Below are 27577 nucleotides of genomic sequence, written 5' to 3'. Positions count from 1 at the left end.
ATTTGTTGGCTCCGTCGCATCAGGTTTGCTCTCGTCGGCGCGGGACTGTCCGTCCCCAGTTGCTGACCTTCAGGGTTGCCAGGAGCGCTTCCCATGCTGCACACCACGCAGTCTATGCACACCAGCAGGCTCCACAGCTCCCTGGTCTGCCTTCCTTCTTCCCTGAGTGTTCTCCGACTCATGCTTCCTCCAGGGAGGGCTTCACACTTTGTGAAGTCCCTCTTCCTTTTTAACTTGTCTTGACCGGTTGTCAAGAACCTCTAGAGTGCATGTTCTGGTATCGATAGGCACTCTATATTGCTCCGCACCGCCTCGTCGTCCCAGTACTGTGTGGGCCATAATGTTGTGACTCACTAGGGATCTGCTTCGCCTCAGTACTCTCTACTTTGGTTGGTCTACCAAAACACATAGTGTAAGAAGATAAAGGTGTAGAGAGAGAAGTTAAAGAAGAGGTGGGGTCATGGTAGGCAAGAGTTCTAGGGTCAGGTGACTGGCGGGGATACTGCATTCTCCCAGGGCCATCATTGGTCTCATAGTTTGTCTTCCTCCCCATGCAATCTTCCCGCTCAGTACCAACCCCTCGGGGACTATCGGGTAGTGGACTCACCCACCTGGGCACATGAGAAGGTGCTCCCCCTGTGGAAGCAGTGACGACACCCTGCGATTTGTCACAATACATAGAATAAAGGTTTGCTGGTGTATGATGGCTCTGTGGACCACCTGTGAAAGGCACATAGCAGTCTCACTGACATATGATTGTTCTTTGTATTAACTGTGATAGGCACATAGCCGACAGACTATCATATAATGGCTTTGTGTACCACCTTTGATAAACACATTGAAAACACACTAGCTGATGTGTGGTGACTCTATGCATCACTTGTGATAAGTACATATCAGAGAGACTTGCTAACTTGTGATATTTGTGTGCGTATACTGCGATAGAAAAGACACAGCCTTGCTGACCTGTCAGGGCCCCAGTGTTTAACCAGTGATAAAGTGCAGATGGATTCACTAATGTGGGAGTGTATCATCTATAATTGGTATGAGTAGGCAGGCTTGCTGACAACACAACTCTTTGCGTTCTCCTTGACAGGCACATAGCAGACAGAGTCGCTGACATTAGAAACCTCTGTGCATAACATGCAATAGTTATAAAAAAAGAGAGCCTCACTGACTTGCGATGGCTCCATGGTCAACCTGTGATAAAGTTCAGACAGATCCACTAATGTGGGAAGGATCTGTACCTGTGATAGGCACAGAGCACACAGACTCGGCTAACACATTATATCCTTGTGCATAACATGTTAAATACTACTTAAGGACCTGGACTTCTTCTCCCTTGCCGTGCTCAGTGTCAGATTGCCAGCCCAGTCGCCTCCAGCCCACCAGCCAATCATAAGCCACATGCCCTTCCATACATCCAGCCTTGCCTGGGTGTCCTCATTGCTGGCATCCTTCGTTAAGGACAAAGACAAGAACATTACCTGTTTGTAATGGCTATGGAATGGACAGGAGAAACCCCTGCTTTTCCAACAGGCAGACATTACAATGTGTCTTCAACAGCCACAGTCCATTCCCAAGCTCATGAGGACACAAACTCACAAACTCTTGCCGCGTTATTGAGCCGCAAATCATCTCAATCTCAGCCACGTTCTCTTTCCCTCGTTAGGATATCATCTGCACTATCCTGGCTCTCTCACCACATAATGCTGATTAATTCAAACCAGTCCATCCACCATGCTGTTGACATCACCAACCTCTTCACTGCAAACAAAGTCAATGCAATATTTATCTCTGAAACCTGGCACTCCCACTACCAATGTCTTTGATGTTCTCCTCTCACCTGGATACAGCATTCAAAATGTTGGCTGCACAGAGAAGGTAAGGAGAGGTGTGCCAGTTATCCACAAAGCAGACTCAACCTATACCATGCTCAGTTAAATGGCCATGAAATCCCCATTGCTTCTCTCTTGCCACCTTCTAGCACTGCATATAGATACAATTACATTTCATCTGATTTATCACACACCTCCTCTAAAACACTTCTGACGCCATCACCTCAACATCAATCACAAACATCTTCCTTGGTGACTTCACTAACACCACTAGGGACTCTAAGCTCCACCTCATGGATCCCCTGGATATAAAACAATGAATGCTAAACCCCACAGACATCAAAGGATATATACTCCCCCTTGTCATCTCCGCATCCTTCCTATACACTGTCTTAACCCTATCCCACATGACTGGACAGACCACGCTGCCACCCTCATCCGCTTTACTTCTAATGTCCCGTCCAACAAGGGTCGTTGTCCATTGAGGACTTCCCCTTGGCAGCATGAGACACAAACTAGCAACTCTAACTCCACCACCCTCCAATGCTGACAGTCCCTTATTAACTCTCAAACAACTATAATAGAATTGGTTGATGCCCAGGACCCCTTTAAACTGCTTCACATCAGGGATAAACTCACCATCCCCTGGTACACTGAAGAAATAACCAACAATAACCGTACTATCCAGTCACTCAAAAAAACTGCTGTAAAGCATAGAGGAATAAAGCCCTCCTCAACTTCAAGGCTTTATGCAGTACTTGCCTGTCTCTCGTCAAAGCCCAAACTGCTTATTGCTCATCAACTATTTTGTCCACCACCAACAAGAGTAAAGCTCTCTTCACAGCAGTCAAAAACTCCTCAACCCACTTCCCGACCCTCTAACCCCGGACTCTAAAGAAAAGTGTGACGCCATGAACAACCTTTTCATCAAGATAACATATGGCAATTGATCCATACCTCAAACTCGTAGTTCCCCACGGCTCTCAACCCCACTGCTTATAACACAATGCAGGACCACCTTCAGTCCTATTGCCCTCATGCCACTTAAACCAACCACATAGCATACAAAGATGATCCCCACTGTCATTTGTGGTGGCAAGGAATGATGAGATAGACCAAGTGGTGCCATAGTGATTGCTACAGACTTTTATTAACCAAAGACAAAGCCTATCTACCCCTATTCTATAGGCAGTGTCACTACTTAAAGAAACTAATCTGAGGTCTGTCAGGGTGTCCGTAGTGTCCAAATGGTAAAGTTCTGTCTTGGTCAAAACCTCTACCTTTCCCTGTCACTACACCAAATAATAACTAAAGTTCAAGCAATTTCTGAGCCCCGGAGAATGGTTCCCTTCTCCTGGATGTGAAGTCTTTCCAAACAAAAGTTCTTGAAAGTTCAGCAAAAAGAGTTCCAGCAACCAAACGAGCTCCACGAAAGTTCTCAGAAGGGCTACGAGAAGGACTCCCTTCTCCTAGCTAGTTCCTCAATGTTCTGCTTTTTTTAAATCAACTCTTGGAATTCGCTTTCGGAAATGTCAATATCTTCTATGTTCTTTGATACTTGAAATTGGACCCTACTGGTACGAGTAAGATGACCCCTTAGGTATTCTTGACTTTCCAGGACCACACGTTTGTGGAACTGGACAGGGATTTGCGGACAAAAATCAACTACTTTCTCAAGATACTTCACAGTCTCAACTCTTCCCAGCCTCCTCCTGGACTTATCTTGGTTCCAGTTACCTTTCCCCGGGGAACCTCTTCACTGGTTTTGCCAGGGGGCACGGGTTCACTTCTTCTATCACTTTACTTCCACGATTTACTCCGCTCTGCAGCCAACTCTTATGCTTGAAGGTCTCGGCATAGTTGTTGGGCCGATTGGTCCACCCACGACAGGTTACGCCACCATCTTAGTCCTTCTCACTGCTGTCATCTACGCGGCTTCACGTTAGACTTACGGTTTTAGAGCAATTGTTGGACCTAATGATCCACCCATTACAGGTCATGCCACCACTGTTGCTTCTCTCCACTTTCAGTATGCTGGCCTCACACCGACCTGCAACAAACATTTCAGGCATCCCGCTGCTCACCTCTGCTGCCTCTTTATAGTCCCCCAGAGCCCACATTCAGCTTCACTGGCTCGCCGGAGGCCCTCTTGCTCGCCAGGTTCTCCTCCTCTTTGCAAACCGCGGTCACTCGGGTCCAGCTGGATGGGCCACACTGCCACAAAGATCACTTCCTTCCATTCTCATCATTGGGTGGCGAGAATAAAGTCCTTCTTTGCTGTTTAGCTTAAGGAGCGGGCACAGCCCCAGCGTAACATTGGTCCAATTGCTTACAGCTGGTGGAGTGTTCTTCCCACTTGACTGTTGCATTTTCCGACTTCTTCATCTATGTATTTATCTTAATAGATTTGTCAGGAATGTTACAATAACATATTGTTTCAGACTTCACCATACATCCAGTGAACTGGGGTATTGACATCAGCCCAGGGGGTTGGGAGATAAAGGGGGCGTATCTCAGACTCGCGTCCTTATCCCCAGGAAGGGAATCCCTCCCCATGAGATCCTCCCGCATGTTACCACACCCTGGGTGACTACTGGTTAGAGGTCACTCCTCCCTGGCCTCATGTAAAGGGGCTCCCCTCTGGGGAGAAGTTAAGTCATCTGAAGGATCGTCACACATCCTAAAAGATCAAGGGGAATGCCTTTATCCTCCCTCCATAAAACAGTAAATACCTCACTCACACAAGGCATCTTTCAAAGGACCCTAAAACAGGACTCATCCTCCCTCCTACAAAAAAGTACCTTGAACCCTGACAATCTTGAAAGCTACTGTCCGATTTTTAGCCTCCTATTAATTGGAGAAATCCTTCGGTAGCCAGTTGCAAACCAACTCTATGATTTGATTAACTAACACAGCCTCTTGTTATTAACAATCTAGTTTCGGCACTGAAACTGCCATTATTCAGGTCATACATGATGCTCTTAAAATCAGTCACTTCTCTCTGCTGAACAGACCAGACATTTCTTGCTAAGTTGCAACTCAACCATAAGTGATGTGATCATATTTATTTTGGGGTGTTCTTAGGCCATTTATTTTCCCTCGTTTTCCACTGCATTATCGCCCTGGCTGCACCATCTCTTTCATCTACACAGGCAGCTTGTTATCCAAGACCCTTTTAGTGGCTCTACATTCTGAGATCCCCTTTTGGAAGTTTATGTCATGCAAGAGCCCATGGCCCAAGTGGCTTCATTCAGACATCGTCTGAAGCTCCAGAAAGGGCGTAGCTCACTAACACAATCTGGAGACCTTGGAAAGTTTGCACAAACTGAACGATCCCCTTGTGAGTTGCACAGTGGGGCCTTCAGGGTCCCCGAGACCCTGTTGCATTTCCCCTCCACACCTATCCCTGTGGTGGCAGGTATTGGGTACCCATGTTGATCAACTCCTCTTATAATGGTACCACAATATGGGAAATATTCTTCTGAGGTGGGTGCTTCTGTGTGCAATTACATAGAGCTCCTGCTCTTCCTCCAATACCAGGCTGTAAGACAAAATCTGATCGAATGAAAACAATCTCAGTACCCATGCCCATTTACACCATATCCAGCCTGACGTCTACAATAAATACCCTTAACACCTGACTTATTTGGCAGGTGTTCTGTTGGTCCACCACCTTGTCTGTATACCACTTACTATAGATGACTAACCCATTGCCCCATTATCTACTATTAACCCTTATCGTGGCACCCATGGACAGAGTATGACTGAGGTATCAAAGGTGTTCTATGTGTAAGGGGGTGAGGTCTGCATACATTATTCCATTGCTTTCTTTTGCTTTGCATGACATGATTCAATCACTGTAATGAGAGTAAGGCTTTGCTAGGAAGCTATAATATCTTGAACCACAACAATAATTATGGGTGGGGGTAATTCATGGAAGTGCTACATGATCCAGAAACATATCTTGAGATTCCAATCAATATAAAAAAGGCTACCCTGTTGTCTGTCTGTGGGTCAACCCCTAAAAGGCAGGAAATGCGGATTATCATGGTTGTGTATGGGGCTTCGTCGTGAAGAAAGAATTCATAGGTGCTGTGGTACAAGACTTCTGCCACAAGGTGGTGATGGGGTCAGCAATGGCCATATTGAAAGGCATGGCTTTTTCTGTAGGGGCTCCCTCATCCAAAATGTCAGTGAGATCATATCCTGACCGAGTTCTGGCTGGGGCAGTGCTACCTAGTGTATCCACTCCCCTGTCCACTGTGGAACGATACTTTGCACTTGCTTGACAATAAGGGTGGGCTTGCTGAGTCTCCACATCAGAGGAAGTGTCCAAGCCACTTGCATCTCAAAGCCCCTCTGCCACGGATATCAAATCAGCCACATCTGAGAAAGATATGTGCCTCCATTGCCTGAATTTGCAAGATCAATGTCAAACAGCTCGTGGACATCATTGTCACCGAAAATTAAAGCCATAGTGCCGAAAAAAATGAGATCGCCACTGAGGCATGTAGCTTCAGTCGGACATTGGCACCGACTGATCCACACCAGATGCACCAGATGGAGTGTGCTGCTTCGAGGAGTCACCCGTACCTGCAGCTGCTTTCTTAAACATGACGAGCATCCCTGGGAGGACGCTAGAGGGCCAACCAAGATGGCCGTCTTGATCTAAAGCTCCCGCTAAGCCCTGCATCAATCCTGTGAAATCCTGCGGATCCCGGTGACTCTGTGTGCCATACACCCGACTCCTGCCTTGCTGGTCTCCCCAGCTACATCCCCTTGAAATCCGGAACAAAATCGGTTCCCCCCTGCCAAAACCCGGCCCACGCGGCCCCAACACCGAGCGCCACGTAGCTGGCCTGCGGGGCGCCAACGCTCCCAAGACCGGCCCCTGCTCCAGAGGAATCCCGATCGCTCTCGATGCCGGGTCGCGGGGGGGAGGAGGGCGCTGTGGGGATCGGCGTGGAGTCTGGCGCAGTGCGGGAGGCGTATGCTGACTGACAACGAGCCAGCAAGGGATCTTGACTCCCCCCCCGTTTGAAGCCGGCGTCAGAGGTGGTGCGGCGGCCGCACGGCATTCCGGAGGGTAACACCAGCAGCAGTGGGGCCGGCATGCCGTGGGGCGAGCTGTGTCTTCCTCACCCCACCTCCGCCCGCTTCCACCGCGCCTGCTCCGGCAGCCAGCATCTCGGCTGTGAGCCGTAGAGCGAAAGGCAGGCCGGCGGAGGATCCAGTCTACCTCCCTCCCCCTCTCGGAGCCAGCGATCGAGAGGGAGCAACATCAACATGGCGGCCGGTTCCACTACCTCCCCCCCGGCTCTGCCTGCGGCCGCCGTGCCCGCCATAGAAACCAGCGTCCCCGCTGCAGGAACTGAGTGGAGTAAAAGAAGTCAGTGGGGGGGTTCGCACTGCTCCCAAAATGGTGCCGGCCTTGCCTTCGGCCACCCCCCCACGCGCACTTAGATCAGCAGTGGATTCGGCTGCAGAGGGGGCCACACAGGCGGCACGCAGCCCCCAGTCAGTTCAACACGATCCATTCCCCGCTGAGCCTTGATAATTACAACAGTCATGCGCGCAGAGCGCATTGTGACTCTCCTCACTAAGGTGGGCAACATCACCCTTGATCAGGAGAGCCAGCCACTTCGGGAAAATAATTCCCCCATCCCCACCCCCCCACTGAGGACCACAAGACCCAACCCCAATGTACACAATTATTAGATTGGTCTAACTCCCGCCTTACAAATACGCAAGTCCAGCATCCACACTGAGCAGAGATCAGTCCTGCCCGGTGAAAGGTCCTCGGGGTGCCCTAGACGTAATCGGCCCTTCAGCAGCCCACATCAGGCATACCCAATCCCACAGTCACGATGGGGAAGAATGACAAATCCCAGAGGAAGTTGAACTTTGAAAGTGGCGCGACCCCTAGGGCGCCCCTCCACCAGGAGGATCAGGCTTCATCGTCGGTCTGTCCTCACCAGGAAGAATCTTTCAATAACCCTTCCGAAATTAAAGAAATCCTCCTAGACTTGAAAGCTGGCATTGGCAGCCTGAACAATAAAATGGATGGTCTAGCGTCTAAAGTAGACCTCCTGAAACATCGTATGGACTCTCACGCTGAACGCATGAATGACATGGAGCAGAGAGTGTCTAATCTCGATGACAGCTCTACAACCCTAACTAACAAAGTCGCACTACTGGAATCGCAAATAAAAACAACCATTGCCAAGTGCGAGGATTTAGAAGGCCGTTCAAGAAGGAATAATCTACGGATAGTGGGAGTGAGAGAGCACCAAACGCAGGAGAAAATGGAGGACTTTGTGGAATCCCTTTGCATCAACCTATTTGGTCGCGTCCCGCTGTCCCACCTTTTCATGATAGAGAGGGCTCATAGAGTCCCTACGTCTAGACCGGCTCCAGGCTCACCACCCAGGCCAATAATAGCGAGGCTACTGAACTATAGAGATCGGGACTCCATACTCCGGCTGGCCAGAGAGAAGGGTGAACTACGCCACGAGGGGGACAAAATACACTTCTTCCCCGATTTTTCCCCATCAGTGCAGTCACAGCGGAAAACATTTGCCAACGTCAAGCAGAGACTCAGAAACAGTCAACTGACTTACTCAATGCTCTACCCGGCGCGTCTTAGAGTTCAGCACGAAGGGAAAGTCCAATTCTTTCAAACCCCGGACGAAGCAAACATATTCTTGGACCAACTGGGATGTCCAGAACAGAACCAGGCCCGCCCTAGACCTCAAAGGGATAGAAATCCCAGGAATCCACCATATTTAGAAAAGCTGGGCGGCCTGTCAGAAACCTTCCTACATCACAGAGTAAGCCGGAACATTCACACAGAGCGAAGACGGGGCTGGGACACTTGGGAGGCCCCAAGCGCCCCTAGCACAGCTACTGTTAAGTTGTTTAGTTGAGTTTTCTCCTTCAGGGAGGAAATTCACCCTTCGGCATGGTAACTCCATGGTCCGTTTTTGTTTTCTATTGGTTAACGAGGGACCTCTCGGTGGGCCAGTTGGGGGTTGCCCACCCTTCGGAGAGTAACGTCACAGGCCTGTTGGGGTTTGCCCATGGAGCAAGCCCTCAGAGTACTTTAGGAAAGTTCAGCGCCACCAGATCCCGACCGTCCTGCTGTCCCCCTGTTCCCCGTCCACCGTCATCACCGCTGCTTCAGCCAGGCACCCTACCTCTGAGCATTGACCTCGACACTGGGCCAAACATAACCGCACCATCGCTGTCCACCGAAAAGGTAAAGTGGACCAACATAAAGACTAAATCGCCCCATTCAATGTCTCGACGTGGAATATAAGAGGAGGCAATATCCCAGCCAAAACCAGAAAAATCCTCCAATACCTCAGACGCCACGAAGTGGACGTGGCCATGATTCAAGAGACTCACCTTCTCCTGGGGAAAGATCACCAGTGGGCCAAGAGCTGGGGATGCCACAGATACTTCTCATCCTATTCAACCTACTCGAGAGGAGTCGCCATCCTCATACACAGGAGGATTAGCTTCCGTCTAATCCGTACGGTGAAGGACACTGAGGGAAGAGCGATCTTGGTGTGCGGCATCATCGCAGGTCAGAAAATGACTTTCATCAATTCCTATGCGCCAAATGTGGACGGCCCTGACAATTTTGGATGGGAGCTGACACAGCTCTCCACGCTAGACCCAGCAACAATAATTTGGGGAGGAGACATGAACACGGTTTTGGACCCTATAAGAGACAGATCGAAGGCCACATCGCAGCCGCTTTCCAAAGCTTGTCTCCAAATAAAGGAAATTTGCAAAGCGTTCAACCTTCAAGACGTATGGAGAGTTTCTAGTGGGGAGTTGCGAGAATTCACCTTTCACTCTGCGGTTCACAACACAAGCTCTCGAATTGACTATCTCTTCACTTCAGCAAATGGCCCCTTGAAATGTGGCCGGTGTTGTATCCATCCGAGAACGCTCTCCGACCATTCACCACTTTTCCTTAATCTCAGGCCTTCCAACCCAACATCGCCGCTACAGCGGTGGCGCTTCAAGACGGGATCGCTACGAGAGGAAGTCTTTGCCTCTGAGTTAAAGGAGGAGATTGACGTGTTTCTCGAAGCCAACTTGGGCTCGGTCCCCTCTGCGGGCATAATCTGGGAGTCTCTAAAATGTTTTATCAGAGGAGTCTGCCACGCCAAGGAAAATGGCATCCTCAAGCTCATCAGGAGCGAGCTTACAACCAGCGAAGAGAAATTAAAACACCTTGAGATCCAGAACACAAACACGGCTGATCCAAAATTAGCTGCAGCTCTAAAAAAGGAACTGCAAAAATTCAATGCCACAGCAGACCGGGAGATCAAATTTCTGAGTCGCAACAGACAAGTCCGACAATACGGTGAGGGCCAAAAACCAGGTGCCCTTCTGGCAAACCTAATAAGAGCCGACAACAAACAGTCCCAAATCGAATGGATCCAAACCAAGCAGGGTGAGACGATCCACACCGACGAAAAGATTGCAGAGGAATTCAGCCTCTTCTACCAAGATCTCTATAGTGCTAAACTCAAAAAAGACTCAAACACCCCACTGGAATACCTGGAAAGCACAGAGCTCTATTGGGTCGAACCACACCTGCGTGAACCTCTGAACGAGATGATCTCGCAGGAGGAGATTAGAGAAGCCATAAAGTCTCTACCCTCTTCCAAAGCGCCGGGTCCGGACGGCCTAACTGGAGAATTCTACAAAGCTTTTGCAGATACCCTAGCTCCCCTGCTGGCGGCGGTTTACGAGGAGGCTTTGGAAAAAGGGAATCTCCCACACTCCTCCTGTGACGCCAATGTCATCCTTTTGCACAAACCCGGCAAACCACCAGAAGACTGCGCATCATATCGCCCTATCTCTTTGCTTAACCTTGACAACAAAATACTCGCCAAGGTATTAGCTAGAAGGTTGATGCCTCTGATGCCCGCCCTTCTACTGGCAGACCAAGCCGGCTTCATACCAGGCCGCAACACGACCTTCGGAATTAGGAGAATGTTCGGAATCATCGAGGCACTAGACCCCTCAAGTCAAGCAATTGCGGTTCTTCTCGACGCCGAAAAAGCATTCGATTCGGTGGAATGGCCGTTTATGTTCATGGTGCTCACCAGGATGGGACTGGGTGCCTGCTTCATCAAGCTTGTTTCTCTCTTGTACACCAAGCCGCGAGCTAATATTATCGTCAGCACTGCAAAATCAACCGCAATAGAACTACAGCGAGGTACGAGACAGGGCTGCCCACTATCGCCATTAATCTTCGCGTTGGTAATGGAACCTTTAGCCTCCAACCTTCGAGAACAACGTCAGTAGAGGGGACTCATTATAGGCCCACACAAGCTCATCGTTTCCCTCTATGCCGATGATGTGGCACTGTTCATACGCGACCCTGAAGACAACCTGAACCCGGTCATGAGGAAAGTCATCAAATTCGGAGCGGCCTCTGGATTGAAAATCAATCAATCAAAATCCATCGTTTTTCCACTGACCCCTGCCACCAAGCAGTTCGCAGACGACTTCCAACTCACATGGAAAACAGCCATGGTCCGGTACCTGGGGATACAACTGTCACTGAACCAGCACGAGGTGTTTCGGGATAATTTACGAGGAGGTGGTCAAGTCCCTGCAAGACAAGGTAGCACGCTGGAAGACGCTTCCACTAACACTTTGGGGCAGGGCCTCCCAGGTCAAAATGGTGGTCCTGCCCAAACTACTGTACCTTTTCAACAATATTCCGCTGTTAATACCGCAAACCTTTCTGAAAAAGCTGAGAGGCTTGGTCCTCGAGCTACTTTGGGCGGGCAAACCAGCCAGAGTAGCGCACACAACACTGACTCTCCCGGTGTCCAGCAGGGGGCTAGCCCTTCCGGACCTAGAAAAATCCCCTTCCTCGTCATCTTCTGTTTCCCCAGAAAGGGTCTCCTGTCCCACAAAACACAGCTCTCAGGCTGAGTGGGAGGAATTCAGGAAGAAAATGCTAAGTGTCTTCGAGAAAGCGGCCTCGACCCCCTTGAAGACAGCTGACGGTGATACCCTGGGTGAAAAGCCCAAAAAATCGAAACACCACGAGTCGTTGCACCCGGTGAAAGAGTCCACCCAAGAGCGCCACGGGCCATCGGGTAGGAAGACATCATCTTCGACGCCGTAGTCGAAAATCCCTGCGTTATCAAAGGTTCTTCGACGCATCTGTCGATCGAATCGACGCCATCGTTGACGCCAACATCGACGCCGATAAAAGAAAAAACCACGGCTACTTCACAGCCAACGGTTATACCCAGAGCCTCCAGCACGACGCTGAGAACGTCGTCGACAACCTCAGGCAGGATCCCGATCCTCTCGAGTTCCTCGAGGCCTCTTCCAGTTTTCTCGACGCCTTTCTCGGCGCCTTCCAAGCCTTTTACATCGGCGTCGACGACATCGACCTTTTCTCGACCAATAATGACAAGTTTGGCTCCTTCTGCTTTAGAAATGGGGTTTGCACCATTTCCGAGGTCAGAGTACCCCAGATTATCTTCAATCTATGAAGAAGGGGAGGATTCTGATCAAGAAAGACCCTTCGGGCTGCAGAGGACCACACCACCTGTTTCAGAGGATTTTACCTCTGAAGAAAGAAGGTTGAAAGACCTACAGGAATCATTACATGAGGCAAGTGGGCTGGACACTTCCCCAGAAGTGGAATTTGTCAAACCAGACCCAGGGGAACATGCCGAAACCCCCTATAGAACCCTGATGGCAAGAATTATTGAATTCATGGGTTGGTCTGCGCCTTCACCTGTTTTTCAACAGGATGACCATACAGACATACCAGATAAAGGTCCACAGGAGGATCCTGTGGTCCCTTTCCATACAGCTTTACAAAGGAAGATTTCAACAAATTGGGAAACTCCTGAGGTTATCCCTGTAGTCAATAAAAAATTGTCAGCCAAGTATAGGGTAGCTGCGGCTGACCCTGAATATTTATCAAAACACCCGACTCCAGAGAGCCTGGTGGTTCAAGCGGCAACTTCATCAAGCAGCAGATCCGCCTATCCTACTGTCCCACAGGATAGAGATGACAAAAGGTACGATTCTATGGCAAAAAAGTCTTTTCTTCTTGCAGTATGGCGTTGAAGTCCATCAATGCCACTTGTACGCTCACCAGGTTCAGTCACACACTGTGGGAGTGTGCTTCATCAGCGGCGGACTGCATACCGGAAGGAGATGAAAGGGAAGCCTTCCTTAACATCATTAAAGATGGCAAAGATGCCATGTGCGAATCTCTTCAAACTGGCATCGATTCCGCTGACAGTATCAGCAGGGCCATGGCGGCAAGTACTACAATCCGCAGGCATGCATGGTTACGAAAGTCTGGCTTTGCTCCAGATATACAGGCCAGAATTTTGAATATGCCCTTTGACGGCTCTTCTTTATTTGGTAAAAAGGCTGATGACAGTCTGGAAAAGTTGCAAAAATCTAAAGCAGCAGCAAAATCTTTAGGAGCTGCAATCCGCCAAACTCCTTTTCGCCCCTCAGGAACCTCTGGGAGAGGAAAGTCCTTTTGCTATTATTCCGCATTCGGGAAAGGCAGAGGATAGCCGGCTCAAAGAGGCCAAAGGAGATCCACCCGAGGTGGACAGGTCAAAAGTACTAAGGCCGCAGCAGCAGCAGGTGCCTCTTTACCCTCGGAATCTGCATCAGCCGCCCCCAAACCACACTGAGGTCTTTCCACACAAAACACCCATAGGGGGCAGGTTAACTCACCATCTGACAGAATGGCAGGCTATTACGTCATATGCTTGGGCATTGGAGACAGTTGCCCAAGGTTACTGCCTACCCTTTCTACGCATCCCTCAGAGTCATCCACCGGGGCACAGCTCTCTAAAAGTTCCAGATCCGCTCCTCTTGCAGGAAATTGTAGACCTGCTAGAGAAAGGTGCCATAGAACCGGTACCTGTAGCGGAAAGGAACAAGGGCTGGTACTCCCCCTACTTTCTCATACCGAAAAAAGGACGGAGGACTGAGACTCATCTTGGACTTACGAGAATTGAACAAGTTCCTCAGGAAGGACAAGTTCAAGATGGTAACTCTCTCTCAGATCCTTCAGGCCCTCCAGATCCAGGAATGGCTGGTATCTCTGGACCTCCAGGATGCTTATTTCCATGTGCCAATCCATCTCAAACACAGGAGATACCTGAGGTTCGCAATTGGCGGCTCTCATTATCAATTTCGAGGTCTGCCATTTGGGCTGACCTCCGCCCCGAGGGTCTTCACCAAGCTAATGTCGGTAGTGGCTGCAAGTCTAAGGAGGGAAGGGATCCACGTCTACACCTACCTGGACGATTGGCTGATCAGAGCTGAATCTTCGGAACAAGCTCAGATCCAGCTAGATTATGTCTGCCACTTCCTTCACAAACTGGGCTTCTCCCTCAATTTAAAGAAGTCACAGATGATACCATCACAGAGACTCAAGTTCATCGGAGCGGTCCTGGACACTTCCCTGGGAAAAGCCTCGCCACCAGAGGTGAGGGCTCAAGATATTCTGCAGATGGTCAACAAGTTTCAAAATGCCCAACATCTCCCAGCCTTCGACTTTTTGAGATTGCTAGGCCTCATGGCATCCTGCATCTTCCTTGTGCCAGAGGCTCACCTGAGAATGATATCTCTCCAGTGGGCACTAAGAACCTAGTGGTCACAATACTCAGGAAGAATGACAGATCTCCTCCGGATTCCGGACAAGGTAGCCCACGACCTTCAATGGTGGGCCTATCCAGAGAACATCTTGAAAGGAGAACTGTTTTGGCAACCATGAACCATGGCCGGAGATAACAGTAGTCACAGACGTCTCACTCACGGGGTGGGGAGCCCATGCCAATGACTTGACCATCAGCGGTCTCCATCGGAGTCCGGACTACACATCAACCTATTAGAGCTGAGAGCGATCAGACTAGCGCTGAAAGCTTTCCTGCCATCAGTACAGGGGAGAAATGTCCTGATAATGACGGACAACACGGTGGCCATGCACTACCTCAACAAAAGAGGAGGCGTAGGGTCACTGCCAATGTGCAGAGAGGCAGTGCAGCTCTGGTTTTGGGCAATTCAAGAAGGAATCTCTCTATTGGCAGTCCACCTAGCCGGAGAGAAGAACTTGACAGCGGACGCTCTGAGCAGGCAGAGCACTGTCTCCCACGAGTGGGAGCTAACTCAGGAAGTCCTTCAAGTGATCTTTGCCCTTTGGGGAACCCCTCAGGTGGATCAGTTTGCCACCAGCACCAACAGGAAGTGTGATGTGTTCTGTTCAAGGGGATTTCCCCCGAGAGGAGCTCTAGGGGACGCGTTCGTAGTGGACTGGGAGTTTCCACTCCTTTACGCGTTTCCACCAGTCCCTGTTATTCCTCAAATGATCAGGAGGTTGAGAAGATTCTGGAAAACCATGATCCTAATTGCCCCGGGCTGGGCCAGGAGAACGTGGTACCCGGACCTTCTGGATATGTCCATCTGCCCTCCAATCCGTCTTCCACTCAAACAGAATCTTCTCTCGCAGAAGGGAGGTCAGGTTCTCCATCCAGACATAAGAACCCTCAACCTTTACGCGTGGCTTCTGAAAGGTTGAGGTACAAGGATTGGGACCTCCCTGATGACGTCATGGAGGTGTTGCTTTCGGCCAGAAGGCCAGCAACAAAGTCTTTATACCGCTGCCATTGGAACACATTTTGCAGCTGGTGTAGAGAGGACAATATCGACCCTTTTTCATGTGGTACACCAACGGTGTTATCGTTTCTACTCTACTTGGCAAACTCAGACCTTCAAGTTGGCACTGTAAAAGGCTATCTCGCGGCGCTATCAATCTTCAAGCGCACTGCAGAGGAACCATTGTATTTCAAACTACCCTTAGTAATACAATTTCTCAAGGGATTAACTAATGTTTATCCTCCAAGACCATTCCAAGTTCCCTTATGGGACTTAAATTTAGTCTTAAATTTCCTAATGGGTACACCCTTCGGATCACTCCACTCTTGTTCGCTGAGATTTCTCACTCTTAAAACTGTCCTATTAGTAGCACTAACATCTGCTAGGAGGGTGAGCGAATTACAAGCTCTATCTTGTAAACCCCCCCATACAATTTTCCATAAGGACAAAGTTGTCCTACAGGTGAAGCCTAACTTCCTCCCAAAGGTTGTTTCTGAATTTCACATCACTCAGAAAATTACCTTACCTTCGTTCTACCCTCCTCCCCATCCGGGGAAAGAGGAAGAAAGGCTACATAGGCTGGACCCAAGGCGAGCTCTAAGCTTTTACATCAGCAGACTGGCTAGGATTAGGCAAGCAGACCAACTGTTTGTAGGCTACTCAGGTCACAAGTTGGGACTACCCATAACAAAACAGACCATTTCCAGGTGGATTTTTTTGGCCATTCTGGAATGTTACAAACTGGCAGGGAAAGAGCCACGCCAGAATCTTAGGGCTCATTCAACCAATGGTATCGCATCCTCTTCGGCCCTCCAAAGAGGGGTACCGGTCTGAGACATATGTGCGGCTGCCACATGGTCATCCGCACATACATTCACAAGATTTTACAACCTGGATTCCTCCACTAGTCAAGAGACCAGATTTGGCAAAGCCGTATTACATTCCGTTCATTCCTAAACGGGATACATGACATTATTACTCCCACCTCCAATTACATGCCACTGCTATGGGAGTCTATCAAAGATAAGGAATATGTCGGAGGACACAATCCCTTCGAAGAACAAGTTACTTCTTACCTGGTAAGGTTCTTTCGATGGGATGTTCCTCCGACGTATTCCTTATTGCCCCTCCCATCCATCCCAGCAGTAATACTTCCCTTGTGGTTGCAGCTTACACTCCTTCAAGGTCTATAACCAATTCAGGCATGACTTATCTTATGCTACAAAACGGAACTGAGCAACGGACGCCGCGCGTGGCTATTTATGGGCATGGTGACGTCGGCGCCGATATGGTGGCTGTCGCGGGACACCCTCGGCAGACGTCGACGCGCAGCGCCCTTTACAGAGAAAAAATTTCCGAGGCCAGCAAGCTGGAGACGAATTATCAAAGATAAGGAATACGTCGGAGAAACATCCCATCGAAAGAACGTTACCAGGTAAGAAGTAACTTAATCTTCTCTGAGAGAAAGTGAGTTTCACCGATGAGCAGCATGTGGAAAAAAGAAACTGAGGAACTGAGTGACAGGGGCATTTTGACGCGGTATATGTAGGGCGACTAACATTACATCTGGAGTCAAGAGGGATAGACGGGTGAGTCGAGTTGCAATTAACGCCCCATGTGGAAAAACATTTGCGAGCAGCTGACACTGGAATGGATATCTATCTGATGAGGAATATGCGGGAGAAAAGCGAATCAATTGAAAAGTGTTTTGCATAAAAATAGAACTGGGTAGCCATACTCGCTCCCTCTCACTCTTTCACTCCATTCCATGATCTTACTCTCTACTTTTGTCTTCAACCTCTCTCAATTCTTACCCCCTACCCTCCCACCTTCTCTTACTACTCACACTTTCCATTCTCTCCTCCGACTCTCTCCCTTTTCCCTATCTCCTTCCACCTCTTTCCTCCTGTCCATTCAATTTTCTCACACTCCTCGCTTTTATCTCTCATACTCCCCTTCTTCACCTATGACAGTCTCCACCACTTTATATGCCCCTCTAAAACTTCTGCATATCATTTGCCCCCTCTACCACTCACTACTCCTTCATTCTACCACTCACCTCTCATTTCCACTTCAACCCCCTCTACTCCTTCGACATCTACACTCTTCACCTACTCCTCTTATACATCCTGCACACCTGCAACACTACCGCTCATCTCACATACGCTCACAATCACAGCTCCCTCTGGAGTCACTGGTTACCACTCCCACACAGAGTGTACGCAAGTCATCCACAGATTATTCAGCACTTGGTTCAACCTTCTGTGCACCTCACTGATCAAAAGGTTTTGGGGCATCTAGGAAGGGGCTAGAGGATGACTATACATCGCTTAAGGGGAACCAGAGTAAGGGCCTCATCACAAGTTTGGCAGTAACCCTTAAATGCGGCAGTAGCGCTATTACCGCCGCATTTAAGGATCCGCCAGATCATGGCTTTGGCGGATTTCCACAGCAAAATTGCCGATTTTCGGCGCGATTACCGCCGGCGGTAATGGGCACCTCATTCCTCATTCCACGAATGAGGGATTCCCGAATGGGTCCAATGGGGAATGGGCAATAACCCTTCTGCCAAACCTGTGATCCGGCGCTAATAACGCTGGGGGGTTTGGCGGTAGGGCTATTAGTGCCGGCGCTAATAGCGCCGGTGTTACCGCCCCAACTCGTGATGAGGCCCTAAATCTAAAATAGGATAGCCACTTGTTACGGTGAATTACCCCATGAAAAACAGGGTATGCAAATTACCATAAGTGTGCTCAGGCCATGAAATCATGCACCCCACAATGAAGAGGTATGGGGGTGTCCAGGGAGGAGATAGATGGTGCTGATACTTTGGTTGGGACCGGAGTAAATATAAAAACAGGATGACCACTTGTGTTAGTGTGAATTACTGCAAGAGAATTAGGGGATGCAAATTACCATAGGTGCAATCAGGCCATGATATCTTGCACCCCCACAATCAAAAGGTATGCAGTGCCCAGGGAGGGGCTAGATGGCACCTCTACTTCGGTTGAGACCATATTAAACATAAAACAGGATGACCACTTGTGTTAGTGTGAGTTAACTCCAGGGAGGCAGGGGATGTGAACTACCATAGTGGCGTTCAGGCCATGATATATTGCACCCCCCACAATCAAAGGTTATGGGGTGACCAGGGAGGGGTTAGATGGTGACTCTACATTGGTTGGGACCAGATTAAACATAAAACAGGATGATCACTTGTGTTAGTATGAGTTAACTCCAGGGAGGCAAGGGATGTGAATTACCATAGGTGCAATCAGGCCATGATATTTTGCACCCCCACAATCAAAAGGTATGGTGGTGTTCCCGGGAGGGGCTACATGTTGCTTCTATATTGGCTGGGACCAGATTAAACATAAAACAGCATAACCACTTGTGTTAGTGTGAGTTAACCCCAGGGAGGGAGGGGATGCGAATTGCCATAGGTGCAATCAGGCCATGATATCTTGCACCCCCACAATCAAAAGTTTTTGGGGTGTTCCAGGAGGGGCTGCATAGTGCCTCTACATTGAATAGAACCAGAGTAAATATAAAACAGCATGACCACTTGTGGCACTGTAAATTAACCACAGGAAGGCAGGGGATGCAAATTACCATAGGTGCGTTTAGACCATGATATCTTGCACCCCCACAATCAAAAGGTATGGGGGTGTCCCAGGAGGGGCTAGGTGGTGCCTCTACATTGGGTGGGACCAGATTAAACATAAAACAACATGACCATGTGTGTCAGTGTGAGTTAACCTCAGGGAGACAGGGGATGCGAATTACCGTAGGTATGTCCAGGCCATGATATTTTGCACCCCTCAACCAAAAGGTATTGGGGTGTTCCGGGAGGGACTAGATGGTGCCTCTACATTGGTTAGGACCAGAGTAAACACAAAGCAGCATGATCACTTGTGTCACTGTAAATTACCCACAGGAAGGTAGGGGATGCGAATTACCATAGGTGTGTTCAGCCCATGATATCTTTCACCCCCACAATCAAAGGTTATGGGTGTGTTCCCGGGAGGGGCTAGACGATGCCTCTACATTGGATGGGACCAGATTAAACAATAAACAGGATGACCACTTGTGTTAGTGTGAGTTAACCCCAGGGAAGCAGGGGATGTGAATTACCATAGGTGCGTTCAGGTCATGATATATTCCACCCCACACAATCAAAAAGGTATGGAGGTATCCATGGAGGGGCTAGATCGTGCCCTTACATCATTTGGGACCAGAGTAAACTTTAAACAGGATGACCATTTGTGTCAGTGTGAGTTAACCCCAGAATAACAGGGTATGTGAATTACCATAGGTGCGTTCAGGCCATGATATCATGCACCCCCACAATCAAAAGGTATGGGGTGTCCAGGGAGGAGATAGATGGTGACTCTCCATTGGTTGGGACCAGATTAAACATAAAACAGGGTGACCACTTGTGTTAGTGTGAGTTAACCCCAGGGAGGCAGGGGATGCAAATTACCATAGTTGCGTTCAGGCCATGATATATCGCACCTCCCACAATCAAAAAGGTATGGGCTGTCCAGGGAGGGTTTAGATAGTGACTCTACATTGGTTGGGAACAGATTAAACATAAAACAGGATGATCACTTGTGTGAGTTAACTCCAGGGAGGCAAGGGATGTGAATTACTATAGGTCCGTTCAGGCCATGATATCTTACACCCCCACAATCAAAAGGTATGGGGGTGTTCCCGGGAGGGGCTACATGGCGCTTCTATATTGGCTGGGACCAGCTTAAACATAAAACAGCATGACCACTTGTGTCACTGTAAATTAACCACAGGAAGGCAGGGGATGCGAATTACCCTAGGTGTGTTTAGACCATGATACCTTGCACCCCCACAATCAAAAGGTACGGGGGTGTTCCTGGGACGGGCTAGATGGTGCCTCTACATTGGCTGCGACCAGATTAAACAATAAACAGGATTACCACTTGTGTTAGTGTGAGTTAACCCCAGGGAGGCAAGGGATGCAAATTACCATAGTGGCATTCAGGCCATGATATATTGCACCCCCCACAATCAAAGGTTATGGGGTGACCAGGGAGGGGTTAGATGGTCACAATACATTGGTTGGGACCAGATTAAACATAAAACAGGATGACCACTTGTGTTTGTGTGAGTTAACCCCTGGGAGGTAGGGGATGCAAATTACCATAGGTCCGTTCAGGCCATGATATCTTGCACCCCCAAAATCAAAAGGAATGGGGGTGTTCCGGGAAGGGGCTACATGGTGCTTCTATATTGGCTGGGACCAGATTAACATAAAACAGCATAACCACTTGTGTCAGTGTGAGTTAACCCCAGGGAGGCAGGGAATGCTAATTACCATAGGTGTGTTCAGTCCATGATATATTGCACCCCCCACAATCAAAGGTTATGGGGTGTCCAGGGAGGGACTAGATTGTCCCTCTATATTGGTTGGGACCAGATTAAACATAAAACAGGATGGCCACTTGAGTCATTGTGACTTAAACCCAGGGAGACAGGGGATGTGAGTTGCCGTAGGTGTGTTCAGGCCATGATATTATGCACCCACACAATGAAAAGGCATGGGGGTGTCCAGGGAGGAGATAGATGATGCTGATACATTAGTTTGGACCAGAGTAAACATAAAACAGGATGACCACTTGTGTTAGTGTGAGTTAACCACAGTGAGGAAGGGGATGCAAATTACCATAGGTGTAATCAGGCCATGATATCTTGCACTCCCCACAATCAAACGGTATGGGGGTGTCCCACGAGGGGCTAGATGGAGCCTCCACATTGGTTGGGACCAGATTAAGCATAAAACAGGATGACCACTTGTGTCATTGGGCCTCATTAGGACCCAGGCGGTAAGGGGTTTACGGCGGCGTAAACAGCGCCGACCCTTACCGCCTGATTCCGAGGTCCCTTAGCGCCATGGAGGTTTTAGGGACCTTCATGTTAATTACGCCACCGTAATTTACGGTGGCGTAATTAACGCCTTCCCCACTCCCATTATGCCCTATGGGGCAAGAAATGGGAATGGGGAAGGGTAAATAGGGATTGGGGACTTACCGCCCCGCCAAGGTCGGAATGGGGCGTTAAGTCCGCCATCCACCATGGCGGAGTTGGGAACTTAGCGGCATGGACCATGGTGCTAATAGCGCCATGGTCCTCCGCCAAGGTCGTAATGAGGCCCATTGTGAGTTAACCCCAGGGATACAGGGGATGCGATTTACCGTAGCTGTGTACAGGCCATGATATCTTGCACCCCCACAATCAAAAGGTATGGAGGTGTCTAGGGAGGGGGTAGATACATCATTTGGGGCCAGAGAAAACATACAACAGGATCACCACTTGTTTTATTGTGAATTACCCCAAGAGAAATAGGGGATGCAAATTACCATAGGTGCAATCAGGCCATGATATCTTGCACCTCCCACAATCAAACGGTATGGGGGTGTCCCAGGAGGGGCTAGATGGTGCTTCTACATTGGATAGGACCAGAGTAAACACAAAACAGGATGACCACTTTTGTCAGTGTAAATTATCCACAGGAAGGCAGGGGATGCGAATTACCATAGGTGTGTTCAGACCATGATATCTTGAATTCCCACAATCAAAAGGTATGGGGGTGTCCATGGAGGGGTTAGATAGTGCCTCTACATTGGTTGGGACCAGATTGAACATAAAACAGGATGACCACTTGTGTCATTTTGAGTTAACCCCCTGGAGACAGGGGATGCGAATTATCATCGGTGCGTTCAGGCCATGATATCTTGCATCGCCACTATCAAAATTGTTTGTACTGTTTTTGTAAGTGTATGAATGCTGCACCTCTGGTACATGTGCATAGTATTCAACGCTGTGACGTGTGGTATGGGCCATGATTTGCAAAGGCAAAATTGTTTCGATGTAGTGGGGCACATAGGTCTGATAAATGTCCCCTCGACACATAATGGAATATTCTCTGCAGGCCTGGGTGAAGATGTGTGGGGGACAATTTTAACATGATGGTTGTGGGCTCCCCTTGCTTAGAGCAGAAAGGAATCTGAGGCTCCTTTGGGGGTGGAGGGCATACATTATAATGGAGATAAAGATAAGGTTAAAAGCCGCCAATTATCACGAGCCAGCAGGGAGCTGAAACACTGAATGACCGCTGAATAGTTGTGAATGATCCTTCTTCATAAGAATATAGGTTAAGTGGAGGAAACGGTGTTGAAAGTAGGTGATAATATTTCTGTTTTCCTCAATGGGGCTCCATTAACGGTGCCGGTGCTTCCGTCATCCCCATTCCCATTGAGTCTTATGGGACTCAAATGGGAATGGGGATTTACCGTTTACCGGCGTCTGACTTCCCAGAACACTGGGGTTGTAATGCCCCGGTGTTTCCGGCAAGCCAGGTGTCACTAAATATTGCAAGTCCGGGGGCAACCAGTTGGTAGCACCGGCGGGGTTACTGCCAGACTTGTAATGAGGGCCATTGTGAGATTACATTATTTGCTCAGGATCACACACGCTAAAAAGCGAAGCAGGGATTTTAACCCACTCTGCAATCTGGGCACGGCCATCTTCTTACACGCTTTATCTGGGACAAATATTTAAGTTTTGGGTGTGAAGACCTACAATAATACTGTCCTCTAGAGTTTACTTGCAAAATCCACAAATTGCATAGTAAAGCATCATGACAACATCTAAATACTTATAGCAGCATGTTGGGCCACAATAATATCGGTGTACCTTTATTTTCCACATCCTGAATGGAAAACTATAAGATGCAAAAGGCAAAATATCTATGTACTCACTTTATTTTCAGCACTTTAAGACACACAATAAAAGAGGCTAAAAACTCACTTTGGTTTGGAGATGTGTCACAAAACTCCAGCGTGGTGCTATGCATGGTTTTAAGAACATTCAACTGAGGACATGAAAGCACACTTTACGTTTTAGGATATTAAGCTATCAGGCGTTATGGGTGTGAACACATTTTAAAAGTGTGCTTTATTGTGTTGCACACTTTAACTGTAACAGATTTGCACAGTGACTGGTGGTCTTTCAGTTGGAAAGTCACCATTATGAATAAGCAAGCCTCGGCTGCTGATGACAGAAGAAAAATAAACGTGTTGTTGGGTTTATTATGCAGACTATGTGTCTCTGTGACACTGAAGAAACAAAATGTGTCCCACGTTTCTGATCCTTTTGTTAGCAACTAACATTCGTTGCCTACCCTTTTTTATCTTTTTATAATATTCTGCATCCCCATACCCTTTTTTATCTTTTTATAATATTCTGCATCCCCACAGATGACAGGAATGGGCAGGGGAGGAGCTACAAAGACATCACTGGCCAATCCCAGGAACAGAGCTGTTGGAGGGCGGGCTATGCCGCTGTATTTTTTAATTTTTCATTTTTATGTTGTTTGTATGGCTGTAGTCATCTGTGGGTGGGGCATCCAAGTGAGCGGGGATTGCCGTACACTTGCCTCCCACAAGCTACCATGGGATGCATGATACCATACAACACCCCTCCTAAATTTGATTGCTGGCTACGCCTCTGCATTCATCACGTTTCGGTTCCTTGACAAAGATTTCCCAGTGCGTGGGGTTCGCCCCCCCCCCTCCGCCCCCCACGGTGGGATAGCACATGAGGTTGCTAAATGAGTGACATGACTGGTGCGGAGACTTGCTACACCTGAACATTAATCAGCAGAAATTATGTATGTAAAGAAAGCTGTGGAAGCTGCGATGTAGAGGCGATGGGGCCGGAAAGGGTAGTTATGGGACTTGGGCACGCGGGGAGAGTCCCGCCATCGCTGTATGCTGAAAACGAAAAGTATTTACTGGGGATCCCACGAGCGACTGCAAGTGGCGCAGGGCTGTCAGGCGGCAGTTTTTTTTAAACATTGAACGGGGCATAACTATAGTCTATGGAAGGTATAGAAGGTAACTATTTTCTTCAAAACTAATGAGCAATTTCACTGGTATGCTCGATGCTCATTTGACGTTCAAGTGGTCTTGTGGTAAGGGCCTCGGCCCTAACTAACGTACTGGTCCGAATCAGGGGAGAATTTTTTTTGCCGGATTCCCGATCCGGAGAAATGCGGCCCAATTTCTAGCACCGAGTGTGGGCGGCCCAATTTCTAGCACCGAGTGTGGGCGGCCCAATTTCTAGCACCGAGTGTGGGCGGCCCAATCACTAGCACCGAGTGTGGGCGACCCAATCACTAGCACCGAGTGTGGCACATATTGGGATACACCGAGGGGGGCTCACAGATTGACTTGTCAGTGGGGAGCCAGGAATTGGGTCAGTTCTTACCAGCTGCTGCCTGCGCCTGGTGAAGCCTCTGCCCTCGGATCCCGCTGCAGCTCTCTGAAGCCACAAGCTGTGACGGCCTGCGCTCACTTTCCGCGCGTATCAGCCCTGGAGTTCCCCCTTCCTAGCCTGAGTTTCACTTTCCAAACATCACTTGTGCATGGAGCCTCCGCCCACCCTACTAGCTCCTCCCGGCCTGTCAATTGGCCACTCTGTTCCTTCCAGGCCCTTCCCATTAGGCTCACTGTGTCTGTCACACTCCTACCTCGGCCTCCGCCCCCGCCCACACACTGAAATCCCTCTTTGTGATTCCCTGACCCCTTTGCAGTGGTCATCTGCAAGAGCTCCCTGTGAGGGGTGGGGAGAACTCTGCATAGAGAAACACAGTGGGTGTTAGGGAGAATTTCCAGTTTAGTGCTAAATTCCTCCCACCTTGCAGACACCTGTTGTGTGTGGCCCCACGGCCCTTGCAGGCACACGCACACGCATACATGCAAAGAGGACACGGGACGCGATGTTGCTCGCTACGCGTCCCGGCGGCAACTGCCGCACGGACGCAGTTTATTACTGCTGCGCATGCGCGGGTCACAACGAGGCTCGCGCATGCACGCTGCCACAAACTGGGACGTCACATCCCTTTTTAACTTTAACCAAAACAGTGTAAACCTTCGGGGTGTGCATACCCCTGCACAACTTGTGACCGTATGAATGGTCGCATTATCAACTTTAAGTCTCACCTCACATTCTCGGCTCAGTCACCTGAGTCCAGGACGTAGTCCTTGAGATGCCCCGGTAACCTCTGCTCACGGCGGACCGGGTACCTTGGCGAGGCAGTGGGTGGTGTGGGACACCCCGGTTCGGAGTCTGTGGGGGCCCTGGCTTGCTCATCCCCCTGATCTCCAGGCGGCTCCTCCCGACCCACGGATTCCTCCGGAGCCCCGTTCTCAGCGGGCATCTCGAGTCTTTTGAAGAAAGATCGGTTGCGCGTGACAGTTCCTCGGTCGCAGGCCGCCGTCACCATCGTGCCTTTCACATGCGTTACCTTCCACGGGTGCGGCTCAAATGGTAGGGACATCTTCCCTTCGGGGTGTCTGTTCCTGACCAGCACCGCGTCCCCTACTCGCATCTCCTTTTCCTGCAGACCCCTCCGTTCACTTTCTTTCTCGCTGCGCCTGGCCCGTTCTTCCTGGACTCTCTCGTCATTGATCATTCCTGGCAGACGGCCCTCCTCTTCAGGTAACATTCCCCTCGGGCATCGTCCGAACAGTGCTTCAGCGGGAGCCACTCCCGTGGACTGGTGGGGCGTCGTGCGATATTCTCGTAGAAATTCCACTAGTTTTCTCTCCAGGTCTTCACCGCCACTGGCGGAAATCCTTAGAACTTTGTTGAGGGTCCGCATCATTCTTTCGGCCTCACCGTTGGCTCGCGGCCAGAGTGGGGACACTCTGCGATGCTGGATCCCCCTTTCTCGGAGGTAGATTGCGAACTGGCTGCCTGTGAACGGCGGCCCGTTGTCTGAGCACAGTAGGTCTGGGAATCCGTGTGTGGCGAACATTTTGTCCAACGCCTTCGTCATGAACTCTGTCGCCGTCGACTCCACCACTTCCACCTCGGGGTATCTGGACCAATGTTCGACGGCTACCAGAAAGTACATGCCACGACCAGTCGAACCGAAGTCCACGTGAACGGTCCCCCATGGCTTGTTACTGCGCTCCATCGATCTTATCGGTGGGGCTCTGTCTCCTGGGGTCGCCGCCTGGCAAGCTAAACATCTCCTCACAAAGCTCTCAACTCTCCCCTCCAAATCCGGGAACTAGACTTTGGGTCTTAGCCGTGCCTTCGTTTTGACGACCCCCTGATGACCAATATGGGCCAGTTCGAGCACCCTTGGCCTCAGTGCCCGTGGAATGACGATTTGTCGCCCTCTGAGTATCAGCCCATCGTCTGAGACGGAGAGCTCGTCTCTCACTTTCCAGAGTGCCTGGAGGTCTCTCTGGGCCTCCTCTTGTCGGCGCGAGTTGTTGCGCAGCACCTCCCTCCAATCACCGCTCCTCACTGCGGTTTTGATAATGCCAAAAACCTCGTCGTTGGAGGATTCCGTCGCTATTGAAATTCTTGAGAGTGCCATCGGAAGGGACCCTTCCACCACTTGACACAGCAGCCCATGGCATTCGCTCGCACCAATGTCAGTGACTGTGCTTTCCCTGTTGGGGTGGCCGAACAAATAGTCGGCCGGGTTGTTTGTTCCTGGTCTATAGATCAGCCGCACACCATACTCCATCAGGGCCAACATCCACCTTTCGATCCTGGGGGGGCGGTTTGGACGACACACCTGCAAGTATGGGCAGTAACGGCTTGTGGTTGGTCACCACCACGACGGGTTTGCCCAGGATGTATAAACGGAAATGGCGACAGCCCCACAGGATGGCCAACGCCTCCCGTTCGATCTGCGAGTATTTAATTTCCGTGTTTGAAAGGGCCTTACTTGCGTAGGCGATGGGACGCATGTCCCCGCGTTCATCGGGTTGCAGCAGCACAGCACCTACTCCCACCGGACTCGCATCGACCACCACCTCCGATTCCACCTTGGGGTTGAAATATGCCATGGTGTCCCCATCGGACAGGGCGTTCTTCAGGGCCTGAAATACTTCTTGTTCACTGGCACCCCATTTCCACACTGCGTCGTTTCTTGTTAACACCCTGAGCGGTTCTGCCAGCGACGCCAGCCCTTTGATGAAACGCCCGCAGTATGTTAC

General features: G+C 49.7%; 1 protein-coding gene across 1 annotated transcript in view; it reads right to left on the bottom strand.

Annotated features, from left to right (window-relative positions):
• LOC138491940 (uncharacterized) overlaps positions 1–24961 on the bottom strand; it is a 381176-nt gene extending 356215 nt beyond the window's left edge. The window contains exon 1 of the mRNA XM_069618823.1: positions 24825–24961. The gene's annotated coding sequence lies outside the window, so the exon portion shown is untranslated. The remainder of the gene's footprint in view (positions 1–24824) is intronic.
• Positions 24962–27577: the final 2616 nt, after the last annotated feature.

This window comes from Ambystoma mexicanum, chromosome 10 (assembly GCF_040938575.1).
Source record: "Ambystoma mexicanum isolate Mex_15411 chromosome 10, UKY_AmexF1_1, whole genome shotgun sequence".
Taxonomy (NCBI): Eukaryota; Metazoa; Chordata; class Amphibia; order Caudata; family Ambystomatidae; genus Ambystoma; species Ambystoma mexicanum.
This window is presented reverse-complemented; position numbering and strand designations above follow the sequence as displayed.